Here is a 20,127-nt window from a genome sequence, read left to right as displayed (position 1 = left end):
CCTCTGCCATCTTTTCCTTAGATTCTTTTAAAATACATGTGCCAGAATTTTCCGGCCCTGTCGTGGCGGGACTCCTGGGGGAGATTAGGCGGCCCAACCAAAAGTCCATTGGCCTTCGGTGGGACCGGACGGTCCAGGCAGCGTGCGGGGCAGGAAAATCCCATCCATGGATGCATTTCATCCGGACCAGGGGCTTTATCTCCGTTGAGCTTGTTTAGTTTATTCAATACATCATCTCTTTTTTATTTTAAATGCAGCTATCTTATTGCTCACCTCATCATCATTCATTGCCACTTCTACCTGTTCTACCTCTGTGGTTAATACCACAGTGAAATAATTATTTAACAGTCCTGCCACCTCTTTATTGTTATTTGTGGTAATATCCTGTCTATCCCTTAATGATCCTCTTCCTATTATTACAACATCATTGTGACATTACGGCCAGGATTTCCCAGTCGGCAAGCAGGGGGCGGGGCCCGCTTGCCGATGCGTAAAATGTCACGGGATGATGTTGGGTGGAACTCCCGACGTCGCCCCATGTCATTTCAATTTTCAGGCTGGAGGGGGCTCAGCCGAATCAGCTGTGTGCCCGTCGATCTGTCAACGGCCAATTGAGGCCATTGACAAAGTCATTAAACTAACTAATGGACCTGCCCTTCCAACCTTAACGTTGGTGGGCAGGCCGGGAGCCCTGGTGGGCATTAGAAAAAGCACGAAACCTCATCCACGGGCGGGATGAGGTTTCATGTAGGTTTTTAAAAATGTAATTAAAGTGCATTTAAAAGTGATGAACATGTCCCAACTCATGTGACAGTGTCACATGAGGGGACATGTCAGGGAAATTTTGTTTTTCTATTTTTCAGAATTTTTATTGTGGAGCCGATTCCCCTGAGACAGCACTTAGCCTCAGCGAGGTGAGTGCTCTCTTTCATGCACATGCGCAAAAGAGTGCACTCCCGTCTCAGGGAATCCCCCCGCCCGCATAGGGAGTGCATAGCGCTTCCTTGCGAACGTCACACTGGGTGGGCCTTAATTGACCCGCCCATGTAAAATGGCGGCGCGTCCCCGATTGGGGGCGCAGATTGGAGGCGCCAAACAGAGGCGCGCCTCCGCACGCCCGCTCTTAAACTTTCCCCCCAACAGGGGGAAGAATTCTGCCCTACATTTTTTTTCTCTCTTGTTGTTTCAATTGTATATAGAGAAATATAAATGAATTAGAGCTAACTTGGATTAAAATGAAAGCTTTTTTTCCAAAAATATATTTTATTCATAAAATTTATAAAGTACACTACAAACTATTTCACATTGAATATTGGACAGAAAGTCCAATAAAATTCAACTTTTCTCCATACAGCTTGTTACATTCTGAGGTGCTTCAATACAATTGCAATACAATTTTACAATATATATTTCATGTCAAGCATACAGCCAGATGGGATCTACACATTTTATAGCCCCTCAGTACATAATGGCCAAAAGGCCTTTTAAAACGCCTTTCCTGATGGGACCACTAGCGAATAACATGTTTGCACTTTGCCAAAAAGGCAACCTATTTATTTAATCTGGTAATGAGTCAGATAATGGACATTATCTCCAATATTTATCAGTTCTTCAATACACGAGACTTGGTCTAGACGTTAACATTTGTTCATCAAAGATGTCAATGTTCCAGACACTCCCTTGTGTCTTTGATCTTTCTTGAATAATTGGTCTGAATTGTCTTACACTGAAATGTATATGAAAACTTTCACCATTTCTGTAGTTCATTCAGATCAACTACATTTTCAGATTGCTGTGAGAGACAGAAATCAGTGAGTAATGAAGTGTTAACTTATATGTAGGAACTCAATTTGAAGGTCTCTGAAGAAAAGCATCCTAAAATTATTTAACCATAATAGTCTTAGGGCAGGATCTTCAGCTCGGTGAGCGGGGGTGGGGCAGCTGAGTTGGCTGCGCACCTGCTGAACTGTCAAAGGCCTATTAAGGCCAGTTAACTATAAATTAAATCAATAAAATGAGCTGCCTGTCCAACTTTAAGGTTGGCGGGCAGGCAAAGAGCCCAGGCAGCCTTCGCATTTTTCATGGAAACTTATCCACGGGTGGGATGAGGTTTCATGAAGGTTTTTAAAGTCTTGTAAAATTTTTTAATAAAATTAAAAGACATACCCCAGCTCATGTGAAAGCTTCACATGAGGGGACATGTCTGAAAATTTTTTTTTTCCCTTTTTAAAATTTTTTGGAACTTAAACTAATCTCCCTGAGGCAGATCTGTGCCTCAGGGAGATTTCTGCGTCTCGCGAAAGAGCGCAGGTCCATGTAAAATAGTGGCACTGCGATCGGCTGTGCGCACGCCCATGTCTGCTCCCACCAAACGCCCCCCTGACTGGGAGAAAAGTCTCCCTTCGGGCTGCATTTTATGTGCTGTTGCCAGGCATGTTTTTTGGCGCAGGGGCATGTAAAATAGGGTGGGTGCCCAACCCACCACCTTCCCATCCGCCCCCAAGCTCACCCCGATAATACAAAAGTGGCAGCCTGCCCTCCATATTTAAATGGGGAATCAAGGATCAATTAGACTCATTACCAAGCCAGTTGACATTGATAATACTCTGCCCACTCCATAAAACACCTGGCCTGGGCAGTTGGGCGGGTGCAGGAGGCCCGATTTTTCAAATAATTTCATCAAAGGGTGGGAAGGAAGGAGGGGAGGGTTCTATTTTCTGGGTGTGCCCTTTGTGGATCGGTGGGGCAGCTCCTCAAAGATGGAGCCCCTCCTTTCTTCCTATCCACATTCAGCCTTAAATCCATCCCCCAACAATCCCCCCTGTATTCCCCCCCTCCCTAACCTACGCAAACCCTCCTACCCAAGACTTTGGATTTACCTTGTTCTGGGGATTGATTGGGCCTTTCCTCTTCTCTTGCAGCCCTGGCAGTGGCCACTAACGCACTCTTAGCACTGCCGGGACTGATGGAGCTGCCAGCCAATCTGATTGGCCAGCAGATCCCGAGGGCGGGACTTCATCCCTAGTGAGGGGCAGAAGTTCCACTTGACCTTTGTTTAGCCCGGCTGCGGAGGGCTATGCCTATGGTGTGGGCTGACGTGGAGCTCCATGCCGACTTTGCTTCCAGAGGTTGCGGGGGCAAGTCATATTATTCAGCCCAGTGTTTCTTTCTTGCAATAAATGATTTATAGTTTATCCTGAAATAAAAAACCTGTCAACATCGTGTTTTTCAACCTATCAGATATAGTTAGGAATAGAAGATGAATACTGATTGTGCACCTATGGCGGTGCTGAATTTTTCGATTGCTAGGTCATCGCAGCCCTCAAATCCTTAGCATTCTGCTTCATCCATGTAGCCTTGGGGGATACGAGCACCATCAATAAATCTGAAGTTCATGCTTGCATTAAACAGGTGATTAATGCCATGATTGCTCAAGCAAATACTTTCAGCATGTTCTGCATGGACAATGAGAAGTAACAGGATAGGGTTTTGGGAGTCCCACAGATTTCAGATTTCCCTCAAGCCTTGAATGTCATTTGGCCGCACCCAGTTCACTGTGTAGGCTCCTTCAGGTTTCTGCAGACAACTCCAAAACCAACACAAATCCCCAAGGGCTTCCATTCCATTAATGTGCCTGTTGTGTGGTTATCAACAGGGGACCATACAGGCCTGTGCCTATTCCCTTGGCAGCTGCCATGACACTTTTATCTTGCAGCAATCTTTGTTCTGGCACAATAAGCAAGAAGGTGTTTGATTGAAGACAAGTACTACCCTTTGCACACATGGCTTACGGCTCCTCTCAAGACCCCATCCATCGGTTACTGAAATGCACAATATCAGATACTGGAATCAGCTGGAGCTTTTATTGAGCAGCAAATTGGAATCTTCAAGCAATAATTCCAATGCCTGGTTTGGTGACTTTCTGCAACACAGTTCAGATATTGTATCTTGTAAGGTCATGGCTTGCTGTATGTTAGAGATAATTTTTCTCTGAAATAGGGGCGACACCTGAAGCTACCATTGGACAAAAGTCTTTAGCATGATGATGGAGAGTACACTAATGTCTTTGAGGGTGGCAATGATGTGGAAGGGTTCCAACCATTACTTGTAAACAGAGTTCTTCAGCAGAAGGTCATAGAAGAGCACTTAGATAAACAATTCCTAATTCTCCGCATTAACAATCATGTCTAAGGTCTCTCCCAATCCCTCCATCCTTGATTGCATGAATGACATTATTATTCATGTCAATTAACATTGCAATGTCACCAGGTACTAAAGGACAACTCAGCAAATTTTGAAATAGTTAAAATATTTCTCTGCTGGGAAGAAATACTTTTCTGCCAACCAGAGCAATTTAATTTCCAAGCATTTTTCACTGAACTTACATCAGTAGAAAAAAATTATTTATTTGGAAAAGGTTGCTGTGAAAGACAGATAATGAGAGCTACTCTTTTAACCTGCTGCAGCTCTTTGTAGTCATGGGGTATGTTGGTTATGATACTCTTTCGAGTTATCAACAGTCACAGATTGCAACTCTTTTCGAGTACAAACACAGTTCTTGGTTTCCGGGAGTGGGACATGAACCCACAACCCTCTGATTCAAAGGCAAGGGTGCTATGAACTGAGCCACAGCTGACACCTCCCATAGTGGTTATGATACTGAACTAGTAACCCAGGGTCCTTAACTAATGTTCCAGACAAGAGTTCAAATTACAGGGGGGTGAAGTTAATTAAATTAATTAAATAAATGTGGAATAAACAGCTCATCTCAGTAATTTTGGCCATGAAGCCACCAGATCCATTTGGTTCACTAAAGCTCTTTATAGAAGTAAATCTGCCATCCTTATGTGGTCTGGACTATATGTGACTCCAGACATACAGCAAACAGCAATGTCTGAAATGGCATAGCAAGCCTCTCAGTTGTAAGAAGGTGGTCCACCACCATCTTCACAAATGTAATTAAGAGTGGAAAATAAATGCTGCCCTTGCCATTGATGACCACAACCTGTTGTAGGAGGGCCTGAGAGTCCCATTGCAGTGTCTCACTTAGGCTCGGAGCCATACTCTGGATGTAACAGGAATGAATGACCATGACAAGAAATGTGTTAAAACAGCAATTTTATTGAATATTAATAATAATAATGATGATATGACAATTATTATTGATAATATATTAATATATAAAAAAGAGATACAATAAGTAAAAAGAAAGAGAGATAGCTTTATTGAAAGGAGAAAGCACTTTATTTATATATTAGAAGAAAAGAAGAAAGACAGATTTTTCTAAAGCACAAAGAATAACCCTAAATTGGTCTGTTCCATAACAGCTCCCCAAAATGGATAGCCCCAACTTAGAGCAGAAATTTTCGCCTGGTAGGCGGACATGCGCCTGACCCAATCAAGTGTAAAATGACGCACGTTGACGTCGGCCGAGCCTATTGACATCAACGCGCAGTCACTTTATAGTTCAGTCGGCAGGCGTGCACAGGAGTCAGCAGCGCACCCGTCGACAACTAAAAGGCTTGTTAAGGCCATTAAAAATCAATCAAATTAAAGTTTTCACTGCCCGTTGGCCTTTGCATTTTTTTGGAAACCTCATCCATGGGCGGGATGAGGTTTCCAAAAGCAAATAATAATAAAATAAAAGTTTTAAAATTTAATTAATAACACACCCTGCTCATGTGACTCTGTCACATGAGGGAATATGTTTTATTATATTTTTATTTTTTTCATTTCCGTTTTTAAAAACGTTTCATCTCCCTGAGGCAGCTCCATGGTGACGGAGCCTACTGGGCACCCACCTAGTAGCCGACACCTGCTTGGTGACCACCATAAGGCTACTCATCGCCCCGGCCTGCAGTCCAAGGGTCACTGAATGCAGTAAGAAAAACGATAAACAAAAGACAACTTATTTTAGTGTTCTAGCTTGAAAAATGGCTGGCTTGTGGTGCCAGGGGGAAGGGAACCTCGGGGCAAGGGCAACAGTGCAAGGGGGGAAGGGTGAGAAGGGAACCTCAGGGACAAGGGCTACTCACAAAGGGCATGGCTGATGACACCGCTGCGGTAGCCTCAGACTGCTGGTGAGAGAAAGTACAATGACGCTCATGTTGTAACATGGAGTTTTGTTGAGCACCCCATTGGCATCCTGAATTTTTTTTTTATTATTCATTCACAGGATGTGGGCTTCACGGGCTGGGTGCCAGCCTGGATAGATCTGGTAGATCACTCCAGTACTCACGCCCAGGGGGAACCACGTATCATAGTGGCTTGCTGTGCGCTACACAACCTGGTGATGTAAAAGGGGGAGGACCTGGATGATGAGGCAATGCAAGAGCTGCACGCCTCCTCCGATGTTGAAGAAGTTGAAATGGATGAGGGTGATGAGGTCCTGGAAGGCGAGGGTGCAGGCGATGAGGCTACTGCACTTCCAGATGAGGCAGGCATGCTTGTCAGGCCCTCACTGACACAAGACTCCAGGAGGATGATGACGAGATGCAGTGAGGGCACTCCTGAGATCTTCACATTGCATCTGGGAACATCTGACACCTGTCTAGCTGAGGGCAGCGCACATACACTCTGTGAAGAGGCTCATATCAAGGAGACAATGCTGAGAAACAGTGGCCACATGGGCTTTAAGACAACTTGATCCTCTGGCAGGCTTCACCACTTGTTCCCTTCAGCACCATACCTTCACCTGTCAGGAATGGCGACGAGATGGTGGGGCAGCCTCTAAGATGCTGAGAGTACACGGAGAACATCACAGAACCCTATGATACTTGGGTGCGAGATCCTTGCAGCAAACACAAGTCACATCGAGGTGCAGGCATCACTGATCTGGATAGAGACTTTGAAGCTGGACAATCATTGTGCTCAAAAGGTTAGACACTGAACAGAGCGAGGCCCTGGACTGTGACACTTGCCTTCATTTTATACAGGAAGCACATCAACACCGCTCATCATAACAAGAAGCCATAGACAAGGAGACATTCTTGGGAGCATATCTTCAATGCACATCATTAAATACAAGTACCCATGTAATTCAACTAAATCTTCTTGACCATTCTAATCCTGCCACTATGTCTTCATGCTCCCCCAACATCCACAACGGATGTAGAGGTAGCCTGCTGGCTGTTACATCCTGTTGTCTGTGATGACTTTGGTGGGCATTCTCTGAAGGACTGAGATCTGGAGGGGCCTGGCTTGCTTTCAGGGTCCTGCTGTGTGGCAGTGGCACCCTCCTTGGCCTGCAGAGCTGGCGATGCTGGGGGTCACAGAGAGAGGGAATTTGGATGGGTCAGGCACTCCCAGAGTCACCTGGGTGGATGGCCCCGGGGTGCGCACTTGCTGATCCTCCTCCCTATGAGTTTCCAAGGGCCCCTGGCTGACTCCTTGAGAGGAAGGGGCAGCTGAAGTGAGTTCAAGATGCCCTGCCCGTCTCTAGCGTTGACACTGGTGGATGCCTGCAAGTGCCTCAGAGGTGGAGCGCTGCTCTTGCAGCAGTGCATAATCAATGTCCTGGACAAAAGTCTCCATGGCGGCCGCCAACCTACCAGTGTTGATCTCGGTACATTGGCATGTCAGCGCTATCACCTCAGCCCGAAGGTGGATGGACTCCTCCATCGCTCCTTACAATCTGAGGAGTGCAGCGGACATCCCTTCCTGATGTTCCCGAGCTTGCCTTTGCAACTCCAGCAACTGAGGCATGACCAACTGAGTCAAGAGGTTCATCATCTGATTTGGGCTCAGCCGATTTCTGGCCTCCAGCAGTCTCTGTCTCCACCTGCTATGGATCAGACAGTGCGATGTGTTCACCAGATTGTGACCCCAAGGCTACTCCAGAGCCAGGTCCCACCAAAGTATTTGTCTCTGCGCTGGTGGAGGGTGTGGATGAGCACTGTGATGGGTCTTCAATTTTAGTGTCTGCAAATTCCTCTTCAAAGATGTCTTCGGGGTTTGATTAGAGGATCTAGGTCATGGACCCGCTTGGCTGCTTCCCAGATGTGCCTGCGAAAGCAAGGAGAGATAATTAGTGCATGGCAGAGGACTCTGAAACAGGACATATCACTCACAGCATGGTTGTCTGAGTTGCACTGCTGGATCCTCACTTGATTGAGCACCGTCGACCTCATAATCAGCACAGGAATGGCCCAGATCATCACTGGATGGCTCTATTTTCAAAGTCTGTGAGGACCTTGATGTTGGGCATTCCTTCACTAGTCTGTGACCTCTCCCTTTCCTTGTGTTCCAGCTTGCCCTGCATTAATATAGATGGAGTGTAAGCAGGATGCCTGCCAGGCCAGACGAGAAGGATGCCTGTCATTTGTGGGTGGTATTTGGTGCCATGGATGGGATGAGGGCACAACCCGCAGTGTGTGTGAGATGGTGAATGGTGATGTCCCTTGTACTGGCAGTGAGTGAGGTCCCTATGGATGTGTGATGGGTTTGTGAGTGTGAGTTGAGAGTGATGAGAATTACTTACCCTGGCGGAATGGAGGAGATCCTTCATCCTCTTTTGGCACTGCATGGCTTTCCTCATTTAGTGGGCATTGACACTGACCACTGCTGCCACCACCTCCCATGCTGGATTTGTCACCTTGGATGAAGTTCTTTGTCCAGAGCAGGGGCCTCCACTGCATCCAGTAGGCGCTCAAGGGAGGTGTCGCTAAATTTGGGGGCAGCATGTTTCCTATCTTTGGCAACCATCAGTTCGCAGCAGCTTCCTATCCTTTGGAGGGTGCCATCCCTGTGCAGGGTTGGCCTTTAAATATGGCACTGAAGGCCTGATTTCACAGTGGGCTGGGGGAATCAGAAGCCGTCTGTTAAGTTTTAACTATGGGTCGCTCTGCTCGTGAACCGGTTGCATACTTACCTGTCGGCAGGCGAGTCGATTACAACATGCAGCAGACACTGAGACCAATATGAAATGAAGCACATGCTATTTATTTACATGAACAACAGAGAATTAACATGATGTATGCTTCTCCAGCCAGACCCTACTCTAGACTAACAGTAACACGGTAGCCCAGCCTACATGGCTATTGGGTCACACAGTCACGTGGTCAATCTGCTCACATTCTGTATTACACCTCATTACCACATCCCTCCCCCTTTACTTGAAAGTACATTTTACAATATATTAACTATTTACAAAAATGAACTTTTTACAAATTCAGTCTCTCAGGAGGCTTTATCAAACGTGTCGACCGTCATAGTTTTATGGTTTTGGATGGTTTATCCAAGGCCTCCCTTTCAGGAGTTGCCTGTCCACTAGGCTCCCCAGTAGGAACTTGTATTTTTGCCTCTTCGATTCTTTCAGGCTCAACAGGTTCTACAGGTACTTCCAAAGCAAGAGGAGTTCCTTCTACCGTCTACCTGTGGTGTAGCTTCCAACAGGAATGCTTGACACAGCTCAAATTACCGCACCGTCCCTCCAGCAATCCGATGTGAAACCCATGCCTCTCAATGTTTTAAACAAAGTGGCATACGATACGACAGAGAAAGCCGTCATTGTCATTGGTGGGTCAAATGCCGATTCCTCGCCCAATACCAGACTTTGCCGATTTCTAGGACAATTCTGCCCTTGTTTTTTTCTGATTATTGATTACTTTGTGACCATTCAAAACATCCAATTGTTGTATCCCAACAAACAAAAGAACATCTTAACCAGAATGGTAACTTAGTGCTACTGTCACTGGACTAGTGTTCCAGAGACATGAGCTCAAATTCCACCACGGCAGATGGGGGAATTTAAATTCAATCTGGAATAAAATGCTGGTTTTTAATTAATAATGATCATGGAAGTACTGAATCGTTGTAAAAACCCGAAGTCCATTAAGATCCTTCAGGAGGGGAAATCTACTGTCATTACCTGGTCTGTCCTACATTTGACTCCAGACCCAGAGCCATCTGGTTGACTCTTAATTGGCCCCTGAAATGGCCTTGGAAACCATTCAGCTGTAGGTGGCTTACTTCTACCTGCTCTGGGTCAATTACCGGTGGGTAATAAATGCAGCCAGTGATGCTCACATCCCCAGAATGAATAAAACTAATTAAATAATACTAAGATAAAAGCAAAATATTGTGGATGCTGGAAATCTGAAACAAAAACAAGAATAGCTGGAAAAACTCAGCAGGTCTGACAGCATCTGCGGAGAGGAGCACAGTTAACGTTTCGAGTCCGTATGACTCTTCAACAGAACTGAAACAATGGTTCTTTCCACTGTTCTCTAAGAACATTGTCATCTCCTCAATTAACTAGAACGCAGTCAACTGCACTCTGCCTGTCCCATTGGAAAAGTGTTGCATTTTTACAGCTTTTGTACCAATTTCGGTATATTTTCTTTTGACTAAAGAATTACCACTTCTCTGCACTGATGTATGGGATCAACAGAATGCAGTTTCCTACATAAATGAAGAATGGCTCAGATTCATGTTTCGTGGATATTAAAAAAGAAGACAAAATCTTTTTTTCAATGGGTATGTATAATTTTCATAATAATTTTCATAATGATGGCCGTCCCTACTATCCAAATGAAGGGTTAATTGAATGCCTATGACAGAAAACAGGCTAAAGTTTACTGGCAATAGACAAAGACACCTTAAAGGTACACAATGCCTTAGAGCTAGTGTTGTGTTCTCTAATCTTGGGCTGAATTTTCTTTAATTAGCATTGTTTTGGAAGTCAGGACCATTTTCGAGCCATGGGGCAGAATTTTGCCCTTGGCTCGGTGTGTCGGACAGGGGCGGTCGGGAAACAGTCGGCCAATTATGGCCCGCCCAGCGTGAAACACGAACAGCAGCGCTGAATGCTGTCTGTGTGCGCTGAGGGGGAAAGGAGGGCGAGCGGGCCGAGTGCGAACTTTGCATATGCGTGCGAGTGAGCGCTGCTTAATCTCCCTGAGGCACAGAGCTGCCTCCGGGAGAGGAAGAGATATAAAAAAAATAAAGAAAATAAAAATGTAATAAAACATGTCCCCTCATGTGAATCTGTTACATGAGCAGGGACATGTTATTAATTCAATTGCAAAACTTTTATTTTATTTTTATTTGCTTTTGGAAACCCCATCCCGCCCATGGATGAGGTTTCCAAAAAAATGCAAAGGGCTGCTTGGCCTTTTTGCCTGCCTGCTAATCATTAGGTTGGACGGGCAGCGAAAATTTTAATTTAATTGATTCCTTTATTATCTTAACAGGCCTTTTAATTGTCTGCCGGCTCCGGCGCGACCTTGCGTTGACGCCGGCAGGCTCAGCTGAGGTCAACACGTGCCATTTCGAGCTCGAGCGGGTCGGGCACCGCCCACCTGCCAAGTGAGGATTTCTGTCCATGAACCTGATCACCACAGCAGTCAGCCCCCCAATTGCTCTTTACCAGAGCAAGCCAATTATGGGCCTGCCTTTGGGCTTCTTGGCCAATTAGGAAGGGTAAGTGGAATTATGCAGCTATTTTTTCAGAAGAAGGGTTAAAGAGACCACTCTATATGCCAGACAAACTCACTAGGACTTGGACTTTTCAGGTTGCAGCACCTTACAGAATGGTGAGGAGACCTGGGAAGGCTGGTCCCTGGTCCTCCCATCCTTACCTGGAGGTGGAGCTGAGGATGCTGAGGGACTGCAGTGAGGTGAACTCTCCTAAGGATGGGAAGGGGAGGACAGCATCTCTAACCAAGCAGGCATGAATGGGCGTGGCTAAGGAAGTGAGAAGCAGTAGTGTGCCCCACTAACCTGGAAGCAGTGGACCAGGAAGCTTCAAGAGGGGAAAAAATGTGAGTAGCGTAATATTGTCAGTTGACAAACCTCACTATCTGACTTGCCAAGCATTCTGTTGCACAGCACTCTCAGGTCAGCACACCTTGCAGCTCCATTCAATGCTCTCTCTGCAGGTTCCTCACACTCTCTCTCAGTCTATTGGCCTCACGCACCCATGCCTCACAGGCACCATACTCAAAAGTTGTCCTTCACTCCTCTGATCCCAAGCCATTCCTCACACTCCTATCCCCCTTCTTGCATTTCTCCTAGGAGAACAGTTTGGTGAGAGTCAGGTATGTGGGGTTATGAAAGGCAGGGGCAGGGCGAACTTCCAACTTGACAGGCATTGGCAATGCGTACTCACCTGGGTCATTGGGAAGGTGGCCTACCACTATGACGATGAAAATGTCAGCAGTAACCTGTCATCAGAGCCTGAGCCTCGTGAGGCACGGTGCTCACATATTTCAGAATCGCTGGTCCTCTCTCTATAGACCCTCTCGCATTCTTCCATCTGCATCTCATTGTCCACTCCCTCTGCTCTATGGAGAGACATGTGGCTGTGTAGAAAGTAGCTGGTTCCACTATTGGTGTTATTCCCACTGCTGCTGGATCATGTTACCATGGGAAACCCCATGTCGCAGACCCTCAGCAGAGGGAGACGGTGTAGCTGCGTAAGCTGCTCCATTTTTGCTCTGAAGGCCGGCAGTAGGGAAGTGTAGGTGAGGGTGGTGAAGTGCTGCTCAGGTGAATGCCTTCCAGGCAGTTGGCACTCAGCTGCCAAGCAGTGACAGCATTCTCTGCCAGGATTGCTTATGGCAGCCTCTTAGCCTGGCCATTACGGCGGATGTTAAGTGTAGCTGATCAAAGTCCTCACAGCTTGAGAGTTTCACTGAGGCAGTCCCCTCCTCCTCCACCCTCGTCTTTGCCTCATTGCCAGAATGGGAATGGCATCGAACTGCTCTGCTGTTGGGAAAGATGGGTTGCACTGGGAAAATCCTTCTTATTTTCCCCCTTATTGAGTTTAATTGTTTTCCTGTCTCAGCCGCTTCGGTTTCTGACATCTCCACCAACTTGCCCTTGGGAAACCAGCAGGGGACGGGAACATGCTGACAAACCCCCTCCTCTAAGGGCCTGGGAAAGCTCTGCCCCACTCCTCCCATAACAATGGTATTCTCAATATTAGCTACATTGATTTTCTTACCTTCCAAAGTATTTTCCATTTTAAAACATATAATATTGAACTAAAAATCATTGTATTATTAGGGGCTGACAATTCCTAATGATGTCACTGGCTTCAAGCTGTCAATATAAAAGAGAATACTTCAAGCAATATTAATAACCAGCCTTTCAGTCAATAATCATGCCTAAATCAGATTAATTTATTCTAGCTATTTAACTTTGTCTCATCATATTGTCAGATTATTTTATATCCCTTCACTAAAAAAGTTAAGCTAGTTCCATGTTCAGTCATGGAACTGATTTAATTCCATGTGATTTGATTGAGCCTATCTCACTTTTCTTAATGCAGGGATAATTTACTCTGCATTAACAGCTCATGAGTTAGGACAGAGACATTGTAAAGTTGTCATTAACCAATAATATAAAATCAACAGTGGTGTCATAAAATTCAGAGAAAACTAATTTTTAATCTCATAATCTATCTTCTATCCAGTACCAGGCCAAAGCATAACAGGCCTAAAGATTTCCCCTAACCTACAGTGTAAAACTTTGGCTTTCATGTAAGCACGAAATCCCACACATGTACACTCAGGCCTGGATTTTTCTCACGTCAGGCGGGCTCTGTGGGGTCGGGCTGGAGCAGTCGGGAAGCCAACCTCCGCCTGCAATCGGGGCCGGACCGCAATTTCAGGCTGGTGGGCTAATTAAGGCCCACCCAGCGTGAAATGCGCAGGGCAGTGCTCAGCGCTGCTGTTGGGGGTTGAGGAGGGAGCGAGCGCAAGTTCACGCATGTATGTGCGTGCACGCTGGAAAAGATCCCTGAGGCAAAGAGCTGCCTCAGGGAGATGAAGAGTTTTGAAAAGTAAAAATAAAGATTTTTAAAATGTCAGAAAACATGTCCCCTCATGTGACTGTATCACATGAGTAAGCAACATGTTAGAAATTAGGGTGAAATTAGGGTGTAAACCTCATCCCGCCTGTGGATGAGGTTTTGCAAAAAATGCAAAGGCCCCTTTGGCCTTTTCGCCCACCCGCCAACTATAAGGTTGGACGGGCAGTGAAAAATTTAATTCAATTACATTGTGAATGGCCTTAATAAGCCTTTTAATTGTCGGCAAGTGTGCTGTCGACTCCCGCCACGCTGCCGAACAAAATATCACTCAAATGCACGATGACATTGGGACACTCACCCAATGTTATCACGCATCAGTTTATGCTGAAGCAGGTTGGGCACACATCGGCCCGTTCAGCGAATATTGCTGCCCTTCGTTGACTTACCAAGAAGTGCCCGAGACAGTAAAAATTATGAATTCCCTCAGCAAGTACAGCCAAACTGAAGAGGCTCAGTAAACACTGACTGTTGACATGAATGGCTGTTGTCACTTAGGAACAGTGGAAGGCCAATCCGTCACTCAACCATGTTCTACCATTCTATATCATGGTTAATCTGAAACTCAACTTGCCTTCGCTTAATAGATCTTGGTACCCTTATCTAACAATAATCTATGAATCTCAGTCCTGAAAATTGAAGTTGACACAGCATGCACTGCCTTTTTGGGATAATGTATCAGAGAACAATAGAGTAGACATTGATCCACATCACTTTTAAGGTAATACCAAAGAAATGTTGGTTTACAGGGCATAAAGAATACCCTTTCTAAGATTTTGAATCCTGTTTCAGCAACTTTCAGGAGTTGTTTGAGTGCATTAAATAAAAGTTAATAAAAGCTGGCAAAGATCAATCACTAGAGTAATTAATGAAATGAATAGGTTTCCATGTTCGGAGAAGGCCTCTTATGTGAAATCTTGCCAATTGGTTCTTGTAGCCAGCAATGGATTCTATTCCTGTCTCTTTAGACTGCTCTTTCTCTCCTTGCTGAGTTCTTTTGTTTTCTAGGGCCTCATGTTAATGCCTCAAGCATGTAACAGAATACCATGATGCCTGATACTTTAATAGGCTGTACAGGAGGATATCCCCAGACTTGACAATGCCTCAGGATATGTATGATGTGCTTTATGCTTTTTTGATTCTTTTATGGGATGGAACAAGGCCAACATTTATTGCCCTTCTCAATTGCCCTTTAGAAGAGGGTGGTGAGCTGCCTTCTTGAACTGTTGCAGTCCATGTGGTGTAGGTACACCCACAGTGCTGTTAGGGAGGGAGTTCTAGGATTTTGACCCAGCGGCAGAGAAGGAACAGCGATATATTACTCCTGTGGAAGGATGCATTCTTTTTAAACCAGCCTTCAGTAGTGCCCTTGGGATTCCACATATGCTAATGAACCATGGCTGTAAGGGATAGCCTTGATATTACAGTTACCTTTCTGGAGCAAATATCTGTGGGAGGATAAAACACTCTAAAATGAAGGTGTCCAGACAACTTCTGGGGTTGGAATATTGACTTAAATTACCTTGTGATGATGGTTGCAAATGAGCTGAACTTTCAAGCGGTCAAATAACTTGTGATTTATCTGACAGTGACATTGTGCAATGGGGTATGCAGAGTCACGTAGTGCAATCTATAATCACTTGGTCCATTGGCATTCCTATTACTTGTAAAATCATGCATCTCCTTCTGTTGTCCATTTGGGAAGAAGAATAAATTATTTTGCCAGGAATTTCCTCAGACCTACTCCTTTTTCGCAAAAAGAGGGGTTTTAGCAAACCTCCGCCAAAGTTATGGCCCAAGGCGAATAAACCCCTCATTTGAGCAATGATGTTGGGTTTATATGGGATATTGTCCTTTTTCCCCTTTGTACTTATGTGGAAGTATTATAAGATATTGTCATGCATGCTTTACCTTTGATACAGGCTCAAGGACTAGGAAACACAAAGGCTGGAATTTTCTAGCACCCACCCTCCCACCCCACCACCCCCACCCCTGGCACCCCCACCCCTGGCACCCCAACCCCGGTGGGTTCCCTTGCAGCAGGGCCAGTGGGCACTCTAAAATCTCCGTTCATATTGGTGGGACCAGAAGATCCCACCAGCATGAAGGCCTGGAAAACTCTAGCCAAAGTGTCTGATTAATATTCTTTATTAACTCATGTCAATAAGATAATAAAATACAACCCCTTATAGGCAAAGCATTGAGATATAGGCTGGGATTTTCAGTGCCTGCTGGCATCAGGTGTGTTCGGTGGCGTGAGCGGACAATGTGTGGAAAAGGCCAGAAATTGGTTTCACAACATCATGAAACCAGTTTGCGATCGTCCGCTCAGCCCTTCGATGGCGGGCCGCATTTCCCATCATCAGACATTGGGAACCTCATTGTAATATATCTGCATATCATTAATAGGCCAGACCTGCGGAATCATCCCCCCCACCCCCCAAATTGGATTGTCCACCATCACGCCGATGTGTTTCACAACAGCATATATAAGACGTGCACTTGGCGGGCTGCACTTTGAGGGGAATTCAGAGGTGAGCGCACAGTAGCGTTGCACAGCGCTTGTCTGGGTTACCTGCACAGGCGTGTTGGAGGTTGAGAGGGGCTAGGGCTGTCCTGCGGTTGAAGGTAGAGCACAAGCATGTGCGGAGTGTGGGGGAGGGAAGTGGCCACGCATTAGGGAAACCTTGTATAAAGTGACCATTCCTCTGCAGCTGAGGCAGTTCAGGCGCAGCCACATTGACATGCTTGGAGTCAGGCCTCCAGCCAATCTGCCCACTCAAGCAACTCAGAGGCATGAAAATGCCACAAAGTGGTCCAGAGCTTTTACTCCTTGGGCACAGACTGCAAACTAATTAGCATTTTAGTGGACTGTGGAACAGTTGGACAACTGAACATATTGTACAATCTCCTTGCTAAAGCTGGCCATGGAGCAGTCACTGGTGGAGGTGCTCACAGCCCCTTTGCAATGTCAGCCTCCCAGTTTGGACCAGTCTCCCCCATGGTTCAAGCTAACAGTGCAGCCTTGCAGCGCGGGTTAGGAGAATGCCTGCACCTCGGCTGAGGGCACAGCATTCAGTCCAATGGCCAAGGCTGGCGCCAATCGGCCGGGTAGAGCGGGGTGGAGCTGGTTGGGGTTTCAGACAGCCATGCAGCGCACTAAACTCTGACCATCCAAGTGATGGCCAGCACTCGCTGGGAAGCATTAAGGGGCCTTCAGGCTTAACCAAGAGAAGTTCTTAGTACACCCATGCTAACACATGTGTCTCTCTCTTTTATCCTGCAGAAGTACATCAGGACTATGGAGCCTGGTGAACTAGCTGTATGCCTCATGGCATACAGAGAGTGGAGACAACAGAAAATAGAGCGACGGAGGTACCTGGCTGCACCGAAGGAGGAGCAGCACCCTCGGGGGAAGAAGCAGCTGGAGCTTCCGCACATGCCACTGAAGAGCCACAGTGAGCCGTCATTGGTCAGTGCCTAGCTAGCCCCAGGGTCTGTAGACACCACCTTTCATTCCTGCAGATGACCGACAATCAGTGTCATTGAAGACTGTCCATGTCTAGGGAACTGTTTGGTCACATTTTTTTTATTATTCATTCATGGGATGTGGGTGTTGTTGACTAGACCAGCATTTATTGTCCATCCTCAATTGCCCTTGTTCAGAGAGCATTTTAAGAGTCAACCACATTGCTGTGGGTCTGAAGTCACATGCAGGCCAGACCAGGTAAGGACGGCAAATTTCCTTCCCTAAAGGACATTAGTGAACCAGATGGGTTTTTATGACAATTGGCAATGGTTTTGTGGTCATCATTAGACTTTCAATTCCAGATTTTTATCAAATTCAAATTTCACCCTCTGCCATGGTGGGATTTGAACCTGGGTCCCCAGAGCATTATCCTGGGTCACAGGAATACCAGTACAGCAACAATATCATTATGCCATAGCCTCCCTCACATCTGCCAGCTACTGCAGGATTTGGCACCACGGGGACATGGAGGGCATCCACTGCCAGTGACTGTGAAAGTGACCATGGTGCTCAATTTTTATGTCACTGGCTCCTTTCAGGGCTCCACAGGTGACCTCTATGGGATCTCACAAACCTCCACCCACAAATGCATCCTTGAAGTCATGGATGCCATCTTTGCAAGGGCACATAACTTTTGTGCATTTCGCTCGAGACCAAGAGAGCCAAAATGCAAAAGTGATTGGATTTGCCAAGATCTCGGGTTTCCCACAGGTGCAGGGTGCGATCAACAGCACTCACGTGGCACTCAGAAACCCGCCGCAACACGCGGTCAACTATGTCAACCACAAGGGCTTCCATTTACTGAATATGCAGCTTGTGTGCGACCGCCACTAACACATCCTGCAGGTCTGCGCACGGTTTCCAGGGGGTGTCCATGACTCCTACATTCTCAGTCAGTCACAGATCCCTGATGTCTTCCAGGGTCTACAGAGGCTGCAGGGTTGGCTCCTCGGGGACAAGCGGACGTGGCTGATGACACCCGTGCGGTGGCCTCAGACTGATGCAGTGCGACAGTACAATGAGGCTCATGCTGCAACCCTCACCTTGGTGGAGCAAACCATATGGATGCTGAAAATGAGGTTCTGGTGCTTGGACTGGTCTGGTGGAGCCCTGCAATACAGTCTGCAGAGGATGTCACGCATCGTCATCGTCTGCTGTGCCTTTTACAACCTGGCGCTGCAACAGGGTGAGGAGCTGGCTGAGGAGGAGATGCAGGAGCTGGAGGTCTCCTCTGATGATGAGGATGTAAATGAGGATGAGGGTGAGGGGGTCCTCGAAGGCGATGATGCCCTTGCACTGACCAGATGAGGCAGGCGCTCGGGAGGTCCTCATAGCTGCTAGATTTGTGGAGGATGATGACAACATGCAGTTAGGAGACACCATAGATCCTCACATTGCATGTATAATGTTTGACTCCAGACTGGCTTATGGCCCTAATAGTTGCTCAATTGCAGGAGGATGGCGACGACATGTCTGACTCCTGTCTGTTCAAGGGCAGCTCGCTTGTGCTCTGTGATCAGGGTCATATCATGGAGACATAGCCATAAAACCTCAGGAGCACAGTGTCACTGGTCACAGATGCTGAAGAGATGGAGGCCAGCCTCGCCTTAAAAATACTGATTGCACAAAGAAAGAATGACAGAACTCTGTGACACCTGCTCACTACATTCTGGAAGGAATGATGAGCACCATTGAGGTGCAGGCATCACTAATATGTCCAGTGAGTGTGCGGCTGGACCATCACTTTGGCCTGAAGGCTGCACAAAGCAGAGGGAAGAGGCCCTGGACTGAGACACCTGCCTTTATCTTGTGCAGAAAGGTTTCACACCTGAGTGACATGAACACTGGTCATCAGAACAAGGCACCACAGGCAGGGAGACATTCTTGGAATTTTATTTACAATAGTGAACATTATGTACAAGTGATTAATACCCGTGTCCAGGCTCTGTAACTACATCTTCTTAACCTTCCTAACCTTTCCGCTCCTTCTTGGTGCTCCCCGGAGACCCACAGCCAAGGTACAGACAGCCTACTGACTGTGACGCCCTGTCTGTCCTTGATGACCTTGGTGGGTGTCCTCTGGAGGGTCAAGACCTGGAGTGCCCTGGTTTGTGTTTGGGGTCCTGCCATTTGGCAGTGGCACCGTCCTTGGACTGTGAAGCTGGAGTTGCTGAGGAGGAAGAAGTCACAGGAAGAGGGGATTCAGATAGGCCGGGCACTCCCACAGTCTCCTGGATAGATGGCCCTTGGGGGGTACATCTGCTGATCCTCCTCCCTATGGGTGTGTGAGGACCCCTGGCTGACCCCTTGAGGAGAAGGGGTAGCTGGATTGAGATTAGGCTGTCCTGCACCCCTCTCATGTACACACTGTTGGAGGCCAACTATGGAGTCGGCGATGGAGTTCAGCCTGCACAGCAGTGCAGGAGCAATGTCCTGGACCAAGATCTCCATGGCGGCCGCCAGCCTACCAGTGTTGAGCTCATCGTGTTGGCATGCCGGCGCTATCACCTCAGCCTGAAGGCGGACAGACTTTTCCAACGTGCCTTGCAATCTGAGGAGTACAGCGGACATCCCTTCCTGATGTTCCCGAGCTTGCTTTTGCAGCACCTTCAACTGTGATATGACCGAGTCCAGAGGCTCATCATCTGACTCGGACTCAGCAGATTTCTGGCCTCCAACAGTCTTCTGAGTACCAGAAACCCTGGGAAGACCTTGCCGCTGCCTGCTGTGGATCAGAAAGTGCGATGTGCTCATCAGATTGTGACCCCGAGCCTACTCTAAAGCC

Source organism: Cetorhinus maximus, chromosome 18 (genome assembly GCF_964194155.1).
Source record: "Cetorhinus maximus chromosome 18, sCetMax3.hap1.1, whole genome shotgun sequence".
Taxonomy (NCBI): domain Eukaryota; kingdom Metazoa; phylum Chordata; class Chondrichthyes; order Lamniformes; family Cetorhinidae; genus Cetorhinus; species Cetorhinus maximus.
This window is presented reverse-complemented; position numbering follows the sequence as displayed.